At 45.4% G+C, this 12394-nt stretch overlaps 1 non-coding gene across 1 annotated transcript; it reads right to left on the reverse strand.

Annotated features, from left to right (window-relative positions):
- Positions 1–3382: 3382 nt before the first annotated feature.
- LOC120890242 (U6 spliceosomal RNA) lies at positions 3383–3489 on the reverse strand. Its single transcript, XR_005734483.2, has one exon. It is a non-coding gene; the product is annotated as a U6 spliceosomal RNA (small nuclear RNA).
- Between the last annotated feature and the right edge of the window lie 8905 nt (positions 3490–12394).

Here is a 12394-nt window from a genome sequence, read left to right on the forward strand (position 1 = left end):
TTCCTAGGGGCAGAAGCCCTGCACGGGGACAGGGCAAGACGAGGCAGCTGTGGCCCGTGAAGTGGGAGGCACCGCCCAGGCACTGCAGGCCTCCGCCAAGGGCAAGGGGAGCATATGCAAAGGGCCTGGAGCCCCCAGTGCAAGAAGGCTTCGCTGGCCCAAGGCAGGGGTCCCCTGACCACAGAGGGGGGACCCGAACCTGGAAAGTCCCTCCGCAGGACTCCAGAGCACTCAGCAGCAGGCGTCTAAACAACAGGAGAAAGCAGGAGACAGGAGAGCCTCCCACCTGGGGCTCAGAGACAGGGAGGGCGGGGACCCCACAGGGAACAGCAGCAGGAGACAGCAGGGACACCCAGAAAAGGGGACAAAAGAAAACAAAAGCGTGACATATGTACACATGCTCGTTTCTCAGGAAGGCTTTTGACCCAGGCAGAGGCCACAGCAATGTGCTGAGGGACTGATGGCAGAGTCCATGATAACAAAGCAGGGCGGTGAAGAAGGCTGAATCTCATGATATTGCTATGAAGTTCTTAAACTGTGTGTGAGGAAGTACACTATGATTATTTGAAGGCAGACTTCATTGGCGCATTATAATTCTTCATAATAGTGGGATTCAATATGTGACATTCACACCTGCACTTGACATTACTTGATCCATCTCATTCCCCAGGACCTTCCCTATTTTTCCCCACCTCCCTCCCTCTGATCTGCTTTTTCTGCTCTACTGATCTCCTCTTCTATTATCATTATTTTAATTAATGTGCTGTATTGTATGCATATATATATTTATATACAATGGAATACTACTCAGCCATAAAAAAGAATTACTTTATGACTTTGCCAGAAAATGTCATAAAGACTAAAGACCTAGGGACTATCATACTAAGTGAAATAAGCCAATCCCCCCCAAAACCAAGGTCAAATGTCTTCTCTAATACATGGATGATAACCCACAGCAAGGGGCAGGAGGAGAATAGAAGTTCAGTGGATGAGACAAAGAGGAATGAAGGGAAGGAAAGGAGGATAGGAATAGGAAAGATACTGCAATGAATCTGACATAACTTTCTTATGGACATATGTGAATGCACCACAGTGAATCTCAACATCCTGTACATCCACAAGACTGTGATCTAAATTAGAATAAGATATGTTTCATGCTTGTGTAAAATATCAATATCCTACACCAAAATAGATGCTACTGTCATGTACAACTAAAAAGAACATTAAAAAAAAAAAGGCAATAGGATTAGCGATTCATTTCCCTAAAACAAGCTATAGACAAAAAGCCTAATTTAAATCCTGGCTGACAAGTTAATTCTAAAATTTATGTGAAAGATAAAAGTCCCAGATGGCCAGAACAATTGGAGAAGAGAAAAATAAAGCTGGAAGATCATAATTTCAAGACTCACGAAAAAGCTACAGAAATCAAAACAGTGTCATAATGACACGAAGACAAGCAAATAAATCAGTGGAACGAAATCAAAAGTTCAGAAATAGACCCACATACATAATATCGGCTGATTGAGCCAGGGTTCCAGATCAATTGAATGAGTAGAGAAAAGTGATTCCAACAAACATTGTTGGAACAACTGCATCTTCAGGAAACTGCATATTCATATTCACGCAGGATAAAGATGAATATACAAAGAACTCTTAAAAACTAACAATGAAAAACAACCTAACTAAGATGCCCAAAAGAACTGAGTCTATATTTCACAAAAGTAAATACAAAAAATGGCTACCAAACCCAGAAGAAGCAGCTCAACCTCATTCGTCTTCAGAGCCAGACCATTTAATAGCAGCATGCCCACCCGGGTGGAACTGGCCTTATGGTGGCCGCTGTGGCTGTTTGTATACCTGTCTGCCTCCCCAGTGAATGGGAGCTCCTCAAGGGAGATATATATATATATATATATATATATATAAATGAGTACACACACACACACACACACACACACACACATATATAAGCATTTTTTCTTTGTTCTCATGATCAGGTAGAATTGGTTCTAGTTATCAAGGATTGCATATATGAAAAAAAATCAACCTTCTGTACACATTAAGAGGGAAAAAAACCAAAAAGATCTTGATAAACACAGAAAATTATTTAATGAAATCGATCATCCTAGTTTTTTCTTTTTTTAATGTTCCAATTATGATTTATTCTTTGATTCTAAGACTCTCTATAAAAACAAAACTCCATAGGGTACAATTTTTGAAAGGCACCTTTCTTCACCTTAGTATAAAGTGAAAGACACCATGGTGCCCTGAAGTGTTGGCATTGGCAGCCTCATGTCCACCAGTTGGTGGAGGCCAATGCACCTTCTTTCGATATCTCCAATATGGAAAAGCTTTTCTTTTTTTTTTTTCTTTTTTATTATTCATTTATTCTAGTTTGTAATATATGATGGCAGAATGCAATCTGTTTCCTATTGCACACATAGAGCACGATTTTTCCAGTCACTGGTTACACACAAAGTATTTTCACACCATTCGTGTCTTCATACATGTACTTAGGGTAATGATGTCCATCTCATGCCACTGTCTTTCCTACCCCCTTCCTCCCTCCATTTCCCCCCTCCCCTCTGCCCTATCTAAAGTTTCTCCATTCCTCCCGTGCTCCCCCCATATCTCCATTATGAGTCAGCATCCTCATATCAAAGAAAACATTCAGTCTTTGGTTTGGGGACATTGGCTTATTTCACTTAGCACTTAGCATCATCTTCTCCAGCTTCCTCCATTTACCTGCAAATGCCATGATTTTAATCTCTTTTAATGCTGAGTAATATTCCACTGTGTGTATATACCAAAGTTTCCCTATCCATTCATCTACTGAAGGGCACCTAGGTTGGCTCCACAGTTCAGCTGTTGTGAATTGTGCTGCTATAAACATTAATGTGACTGTGTATGCTGTTTTTAAGTCCTTTGGGTATAAACTGAGGGGTTGGATAGCTGGGTCAAATGGTGGTTCCATTCCAAGCTTTCCAAGAAATCTCCATACTGCTTTCCAGACTGGTTGCACCAATTTGCAGTCCCACCAGCAATGGATGAGTGTGCCTTTCCCCCACATCCTCGCCAACACTATGGTTATTTGTCTTCATCATGGCTGCCATTCTAACTGGAGTGAGATGGTATCTTAGAGTAGTTTTGATTTGCATTTCTCTAATTGCTAGAGATGATGAGCATTTTTTCATATATTTGGTGATTGATTGTATATCCTCTTCTGAGAAGTGTCTGCTCAGGTCCTTGGCCCATTGTTGATTGGGTCATTTGTTTTTTAGGTGTTAAAGTTTTTGAGTGCTTTATATATCCTAGAAATCAGTGCTCTATCTTATGTACTTGTGGTAAAAATTCATTCCGTAGGATCTTTTTTCTTCTTCTTCTTAATATGGAACGCTGCACGAATTTGCGTGTCATCCTTGTGCAGGGGCCATGCTGATCTTCTCTGTATGGTTCCAATTTTAGTATATGTGCTGCCGAAGTGAGCACTGTACTGTAGTCTCTTTATTCGCCTCACTAACAGTTTCTTTTGCAAAGAAGCTTTTTAGTTTGAATCCATCCCATTTATCAATTCTTGGTTTTAATTCTTGTGCTATAGGAGTCTTATTAAGGAAGTTGAGGTCTAATTCGACATGATGGAGATTAGGGCCTACTTTTACTTCCATTAGGCATTAAACCATTCTCTGGTTTAATTCTTAGGTCCTTGATCCACTTTGAGTTGGGTTTTGTGCATGGTGAGAGATAGAGGTTTAATTTCATTTTGTTCCATGTGGCTTTCCAGTTTTCCCAGCACCATTTGTTGAGTAGGCTATCTTTTCTCCAGGGCATGTTTTTGGCACCTTTGTCTAATATATGAAAACTGTAGTTATGTGAGTTTGTCTCTGTGTCCTCTATTCTGTACCAATGATCTACATGTCTATTTTGGTGCCAATACCATGCTGTTTTTGTTACTATTGCTCTGTAGTATAGTGTAAGGTCTGGTACAGTGATGCCACCAGCTTCACTCTTCTTGCTAAGGGTTGCTTTGGCTATTCTGGGTCTCTTATTTTTCCAGATGAATTTCATGACTGCTTTTTCTATTTCTATAAAGAATATCACTGGGATTTTGATTGGGATTGCATTGAATCTGTATAATGCTTTTGGTAGTATGGTTATTTTGACAATATTAATTCTGCCTATCCAAGATCAAGGTAGATCTGTCCATCTTCTAAGGTCTTCTTTAATTTCTTTCTTCAGCATTCTATAGTTTTCATTGTAGAGGACTTTCACCTCTTTCAATAAGTTGATTCCCAAATACATATTTTTTAGGCTATTTTGTAAATGGGGTGGTTTTCCTTTCTGAGGATTTGTCACTGATGTGCAGAAATGCCTTTGATTTATGGGTGTTGATTTTATATTCTGCTATTTTGCTGAATTCATTTATTAGTTCTAGAAGATTTCTGGTGGACTTTTTTGGGTCATCTCGGTATAGAATCATATCATCAGCAAATAGTGATAATTTGAGTTCTTCTTCTCCTATCTGTATTCCTTTAATTTCTTTCATCTGATTGCTCTGCCTGGAGTTTCAAGAACCATGTTAAATAGAAGTGGTGAAAGAGGGCATCCCTGTCTTGTTCCAGTTTTTAGAGGGAATCAAGGACAATGTTGTTAAAAGCCAAAATCAGAAATGAGTTCAACTGCTGCAAACTGAAGAGGGCCAGCATTACAGAGAGGCAAGAGAAAAGCCAGGCAATTTCTGGATCAGCTCCTGATTTTATTTAAAATGTTGATCATTTGTTGATTGTTATTTTTTGCATTAGTGAGGCTTTTGAGAGATATGTTACATTAAAATATTGTTTATCTTGGTTACCGAGTTTGTTGACATTCCCTAAAATTTGTACCTAAGATCAGTTCCTTACTCACCCCTAGTTCTTTCTGGCCCTGGATTCGTAGCCAGCAGGTCTGGGATTCCAGGGTGAGTTTCTCTGATTGCATGCTGCTTCTTGGGTCAAAAAGAGACAGTGTCCACCCTCTCAAAGTGTTCACGGTCTGAAGACCGAGTGACAGTTATGAGGACAGTTATAACTGAAGTGACATGTGCCAGGGGGTTGTGGACAGAAGAGCAGGTGTCTCTCCCTGCCTGAACCCCTCAAGGCAGGGTCCACCAAGAGGAAAGGTCTGAACTGATGGCATTCCCCTGGTGGGGACTAACCCCGTCGTCTTCAAAGGCCGTGGCAGCTCCAGTAAATTTGGAACCACTGTTCCTCTCCCTTCAAACTCTGTTCTAGTTGCCTTTTACCTTTGAGTGTATTTCCTTTTAAATCCGGAGCCCGAGGACAAGGCTGAGTGACACGCTGCAGTGAACCCACGAGCAAGTGGGTGAATGAATGACTGAGATGGGCTCAGCCCCCGGGGTCACCAGGCAGGCAGATGGCACTGGCTCAGGAAACATCTCACGGTGTCCACCAGAGCAAAAATACCGTCTGCACCACACTGGGCAGGCTGGAGACCCACGGAGGGAGGAGGCGGCCATGATGAGGGTAAAACGAGAAGCCACTGACTGCCACCAAGTCAGACAACAGCAGAGGACAGCTGCTCTCTGGAAGAGGGCAGCGCCACCCTGGAGGAGGTGGCTGGTAATGAGTGTGTGACTAGCAACTAGCTCACTTCCCATTGAGCGGTAGGGGTGACCTCCCACCTGGGCATGAGCGTTGGAAGACTACAGGAGCAAGAATGTATCCCCCAGCGCCGGCCCCCAGCGTACCCGATGAGCGTTAGTGCTCTTTTCTAATAGACTTTATCTCAGAGATTAGATTGAGGTTCAGAGTAACATTGAGCAGAAGGTACAAAGATGTCCCATATGCCCTCTGCCCCAACCTAGGCACAGCCTCCCCTCTGCACCTCCCAAAGGGGTACATTTGTTACAACTGATGTAGGGACAGACGAGGCAAGGCACCGAAGACAGTAGGAATCAGTTTTATTTGGCTGCAGCCAGGTTCAGAGGGCACAGCTTTTGCTGTAATCAATTAATCCCCTGAACCCCGAGTTCAGGGAGTTTCAGAATTTTATTCCCAGCATGTAAGGGGAGGGGCTCAGAAGTTCATGGTCTGCAGAAGGTCACATAAAAGCAGCTTTTTCTTTCACTGTTCTGGGCAAGTTAATCCTTCAAGGACAGCACCTGAGAAGGGGAGAGCTTCTTCTCCCCTTTCTTTCCTCCCCCTGCCAGCTGTTACCGGCTGGCAGGGGGAGGAAAGAAATCTTAAAAATGTAGACATCTCTGTGAAGCCCAGCTCAAGGCCAGAGGCCTGTTTACTCATTTCTACAAACTACTATACTGGATAGGTTTGTGAAAACTAGTAAGGGGGTGTCCAGCACCTGGAGTGCTGGTATCTTCTCAGCCAGTGGCCAAGTAAAACAGGGTGACACGAAAATAGGAAGTTTATCTACATTGAACTCTTTTGCAGAGACTCTTTTGCTGACAGTCCTAAAATCAGCCATGGTGGAGATTTCTGGAGAGGCCCAGTTCAGGTTTTTCTGTGGAGAAAGAGGGTGCCCCTACACAACCGAGGAGCCCATATCGACCCATCATTATTGCCCCAAATCCAATTTGCATGGGACCCGCTCTTGGTGTGTACATTCTTGGTGTGCACCGTGACGCACACTCACTGTTACAGCATCACACCGAGTGGATTCACAGCCTGGAGGTCCTCCGGGTTCCACTTGTTCACACCTCCGCCTCAGCCCCTGGCAACCACTGATCATTTCACCATCCATAGTTTTGCCTTTTAATTCATTCTATTTTCAATCTGTTTTCTCAACCAGGAAAATAAAATATGGTTCCAATCTGACCATCACATGGGGTTCCTCAGAGCCAGAAGTGTGAGGGCTGTTGGGGAAACGGCAGAATCTACGTGGCCTCTTCTGACTGGAGTCCAGGGATAAGGCCCGACTCTCCTGTTCATTAGCCGCTTCCTTCTGCAACTGAGCCGATCTCTTGACTCAGCTTCTTCATCCGCGTAGTGGGGACAATAGGAGCGGTGGGGACTGGCAGCTCTTTGAGAAGCACAAAATTCATCGCAAGACCCCTCATTCATTTATTGATTGGGTCCACTCCTTGGAGCCCCCTGCAAGCTGGAGCTGTGCGCCCAGAGCTCTCGTGGTACCACAGTCATTCTGAGGGACAGAAACTGAGCTCAGAGATGTAGGGGATGTTTCAGGTGCCAAAGGTATTAAGAGGCAAGCTAGATCCAAACCTCGGGGCGTCTGACTCCAAAACCCCTATTTATTCGACTACTTCCAAATGACACGTGTTGAACGAGGCAGCCAGGTCTGCATCTGCAACAGTGAAAAGCAAGACGTTTTCAAGCCCTGCCCAGGTGAACCAGAGAGGACCTGGCGCTTCAGCCATGTCTTGGTACCCCCGTCCCGTCCTCCACCTCTGTGTTGGCTGCTAGAGAACTGCCTGCAACAGACAGAAGCCACCTGAGCCGACTGGGCCTGAGAGGTTTTGCATCTTCCAAACCCCGCACTTTAATCCAAGAACAATTCTCCATCAATGCCTGACCAATTCATAGCAGAAGAGCTACATCCTTGGTCCCAGGGTGCTCTCAGCCTGCAGAGTCCCGGGTGGCATCAGGCTGAGGACAGGTCTCAGCAGAAACCACCCCTCTGATGTTTCGTCCTTTGCCTTCTCCCATCTCCCTCACCTGCTTGCAGCTTTTTTCTGAGAACGTTCCTTCAGTTAGCCACACGCATCCTCCCCAGGTCAGGCTCTGCCCCTGGAAACGGACCCAAGACAATCTTTGCAATGAGTGGAAATGTTTTGTAATTAAGAAAAAGACCCTTCAGTAAAAGGGAATATCTTCTATTAAAAAAAAAAAAAACTATTAAGCTCCTTCTTTGTGCCAGGCACAGCAGCAGTATGCACTGGGAGATTTCACACAATCAAAAACACACCCAGCTTCCCGCAGGAAGAGGACTTCAGAGAGGCCTTATCAGTATGGAGATGCCTCAAAAAACAAGGAATGGAATGACCATTTGACCCTGTTATCCCACTCTTCGGTATACATTCAAGGGAGTTAAAATCGGCATACTACAGGGACGCAGCCACATCAATGTTTATAGCAGCTCAGTTCACAATAGCTAAACTATGGAGCCAACCTAGGTGCCCTTCAACAGATGAATGGATAAAGAAAATGTGATAGATATAATGGAATACTACTCAGCCATAGAAAAGAATGACTTTATGACATTTTCCAGTAAATGGATGGATCTGGAGACTATCATGCTAAGTGAAATAAGCCAATCACACACACAAAAAAAGGGTTAAATGTTCTCTCTGATATGTGGATGCTAACACACAATAAGGCGGGGAGAGGGAGAAGAGTGGAAGCTCAGTGGATTAGATAAAGGGGAATGAAGGGAAGGGAGGGAGATGGGAATAGGAAAAACAGTAGAAGGAGTCGGCCATAACTTTCCTATGTTCATATACACCACACCGAGTCTCCACATCATGTACATCTACAAAACTGGGATAGTAGTAAGTACAAGATATACTTCATGTTTGTATAAATACATCAAAATATACTGTCATGTACATCTAAAAACAACAGAGGCTGGGAACATAGCTCAGTTGGTAGAGGGCTTGCCTCGCCTGTACAAGGCCCTGGGTTCAATCCTCAGCACCACCAAAAAGAACTAATAAAATTTTAAAAAATAATAAAAGAATGGAGGGTCTTATGAACAAGGCATCCCTTGTCCTGGCGAGACCAGGAGAGAATAATTATATGGGAAGAAAAACACCAAAGGCAGAGAAGTAGAATGTACGGTGATGTTGGGGTCCAAATGACTCAATTGACATGAGGGGGCAGATTGGAAGGGAAGGAGCCCACGATTAGGAGAAAACAAGCAACTAAAAATGATACTGTTAAGCGGTAATGCAATCTGTGCCTGATGACTTTCTCTCTTCCCATCGAGTGTTTATTCCAGGTCTAAGCGTACTGACAATCCTGAACGTGGCTCAGGGGACCCCCTGGGCACCAAGCCCTGTGCTGGGTGCTGGGCCCTGCAGCCCCTACAGTCTGCTGGCCCCAGGACCTTGGGGCAGCAGCCTTGGGGATTAAAGACGAGCCAGCCACAGTCTTTCCCTTCAAACCAGCCTCCAGCCTCTATAATTTATAGTGCTATTTCTCACTTAATGGATTCCAATCCAATGTGTCACTGATGGATAGTGTTATTTGGGCAAGACCAGAAAGTCCTGATGACCCAGTGGTTTTTATGAAGCCTGGTACAGTGTGAAGATCATGGGCTCCGGCCTCAGAAAGACCTGGGGTAAAATCCCAGCTCTGCCCCTGGCCTGCTGCTCACCCTCAGCCCATGCCTGACCGCTTCGAGGCTTATTTTCTCCTCTAAAAACCTCAGGACTTAATAGCTACCTTTAAAGGTATTTGAGAGAATTAACTAGATCAAGGGAAATAGATGCTTGGAGGAATGTAGGGCTCAAAGTAGATGCTCAATAAATGCAAGCAATTCAATTGCCATGAGTTAAAGCCCTCCACAGTGATTCCCACGCAGGGACCCAGGGCAGAGGCAGGTCCCCAGCCAGCTTCTTTGTCCGGCCTTTCATCTCCCGATTTTCCAGTCACCTACTTCATTCAAAGGGTGACTGTTGAAAACAGATGTCACCATGTCCCATGGGAGCTGGTATGTGTTTGAGGACAGCCATTGGCTCTGGCAAGCCGGGTGGCATCTGAAAAATGCATAAGAAATATGTACCCTGGCCTGATGCTCAGAATGGGCCTGTCCCCTCTGGGCTTCACTTTCAAAGCAAGGAGTTGACATCTGTCCATGACCCACATGCCTGGGATGCCAGGCAGACCACCAGCGGGTGGAGCCCATGTGGGAAGGGCTCAGTGTCTCAACCACACCAGAGGCCAGGAACCTCGGGGACATGGGGACCTGGTCACCTTGCAAGGCCTCCTCCAGCCCAGAAACCAAGAAGGCATGGCTGTGCCCCTGCTCACTGCTCGGAATATTTCTTCATTTTGCTTTTGTTGGGGCAGTATTGGGAACGGAACCCAGAGTGCTCTACCACTGAGCTACACCAGAGCCCTTCTTATTTTGAGACAGGGTCTCACTAAGTCGCCCAGGCTGGCCTTGAGCTTGGCAGTCCTCCTGCCTCAGCCTCCTGAGTACCTCCGGTGACAGGCATGAGCCATTGCACCCAGTTTCCATCAGGATCCCAAGTTCCAGGGCCTCAGCGTCTTTGCCAGTTTAGCTCAACAGGAGCTTTGTCTAAAATCTCAAGGCCATCAGTCACCCCCTAAGCCCCTATCTGTCCCTCCCCAAAGTCCTGTCAAGGAGGCCGTCTTACCTAATCACCAGGGCAGCCTCCCTGAGACTCCCAGGAAGAGGCTGAGATCCACCTCCTACTCTCCCTTCAGAGGCCCTTTCTGGGGGGCCCCGTGTCTGCATCTTGAGGTGGTGGCGGGTGAAGGTGAAGGACATGTCGACAGACCCAGGTTCCGCTGGACAGGGAAGGAGGGTGCCGTTTACACCTTCACCGCATGTTATTCCTCGGTGGGAAAGGGGTGTGAAGGGAACTGGACTCTCAGCCCGGCAGTCACACTTTTTGAAGTAAGATGAAAAACTAAGATGGCAGACCCCTACTAAGCGCTGCCAACTGATTCCGGCCTCGACTCCGCCCTGGCTTAGTGGAAGGAGGCCAGCTCTCCGCCCTGGGGCAACAGCATGCTCAACAGACAGACGGAAGTGCTTCTGCCTGGTCCCCAGATAATCCCAAGTTCCCGCTCCTGCCACTCAGGGCAGCGTGCATGTCCTCTGTGCATTCTGTGTGGAACCTCACAAAGGGAAGTAGAACTACCACCCGAGCAAGAGGACCCGACCTGACCTGACGTCCACTGACTTCCCGAGATTTTTTCAATGCCGCAGGGCAGGCTGATTTGAGGGAAATGTTTTGGGTGTAAGGTGGTTGATGGAAAAAAAAAAACAATCAACACACATTCTCAACTGTTTCTGCATAGGTGGGCAGGAACGCCAAAAAGAATACAGGTGGCAGAAAGAGCATAAGATGGACATCTGGGCTCTGACACCAAGGCTGTGTGACCTCAGCCTGTCTCTCTATCTCTCTGGGCATCCGTTTCATCACCTTAAAAATAAGACGATTGAACTAAATTACTTTCTCCCCAACATCAGTCCCAGGAGAACTTTGCTCACTGTTTCTCACACTGACACACACTGCATTATGATCTTTGTCACATACACATGTCATCGGCACTGCTTAGGTAATGTTTTGGGTTAAAGTTGCCTCGGTTCCACCCTTTCCCCTACCCCGCCCCCTTAAAATTGATTTTGAAAGGAGCCTTCACAGAATTAGCATGAATGGAAACCCCTGTCACTTGCCAGAACGGAAGGCAGCTGAAAAATACAATTAAAAACAGAATAATGCTTTTAATTATCTCTCCAAGCGCTGCCTGAGAGACCCACCTCTCTCTGCAGCAGGAGGCTGGTCAATGGTAGAGAGGTGTGGAGGATAACCCAGCACCGACCTGAGACTTCACCCTGGTCAACCCAATGATTGACAGAGGACTTGAAGGGAAGAGCTTCTCATGGCAGAATTGCTATCAGCGTCCCATCTGGATCACCCAAATCTTCCCAAGGCTCCTAGGGTTTAAGGAACAATCAGTACTTTCTAAAGTTTATCTTATAGTCATGTTCCCCTCGGGCCCTGCATGCAAGGATGATTAGAATTAGCAGAAAATGTGAGTTACATGTGATTTTGAAAACAATTATTTTTAATATCCAAACAGAAACATTCTCAGGACATTTGCCAATTAGAAAGGCCTGGGCCACACCTTAATAAGAAATAGAAATGATCTGTGATTTGTGTAGTCATCAGTTATCTTCAAATAACCACTTCTCCATGATCTGGACGAGCTTAAAAAAGTGTTCACCTTTTTGAGTAAACTCTACTTCTAAAGTCTTATTTGCACCACTGATTTGCTTCACAAAGCACTGTGTCGGTGTGCAAAGATCTACTTGACAGGAGCTAATGTCATCCAATTAAAACAACTTCCAATTTGGTGAAGTTCAGGTGCATCATGGGACCTCAGGCACGCTGCCAGATGTTGTGTGGCTATTCCTTACAGTGGATTGGCTGGGTTCGTGCTGCACAGCCTCCTCCAGCATAGGCGTCTCCAAGGAATTCAGTTCCTTAAATATGGCCGATACTGGTCCTGATTGGATGGATATCAGATGAGGGCGGGAATAGCCCCTCCAGCACCTGAATGATCTTAGAATGATTGATATATGGAGCCTCTGGACTAGGGAAGAATATTCACTAGCCTTGGGTTTTTTTTTTTTTCTTTCCTAAGTTTTCTTCACCTTTTCACTTTTG

Source organism: Ictidomys tridecemlineatus, chromosome 4 (genome assembly GCF_052094955.1).
Source record: "Ictidomys tridecemlineatus isolate mIctTri1 chromosome 4, mIctTri1.hap1, whole genome shotgun sequence".
Classification (NCBI taxonomy): Eukaryota; Metazoa; Chordata; class Mammalia; order Rodentia; family Sciuridae; genus Ictidomys; species Ictidomys tridecemlineatus.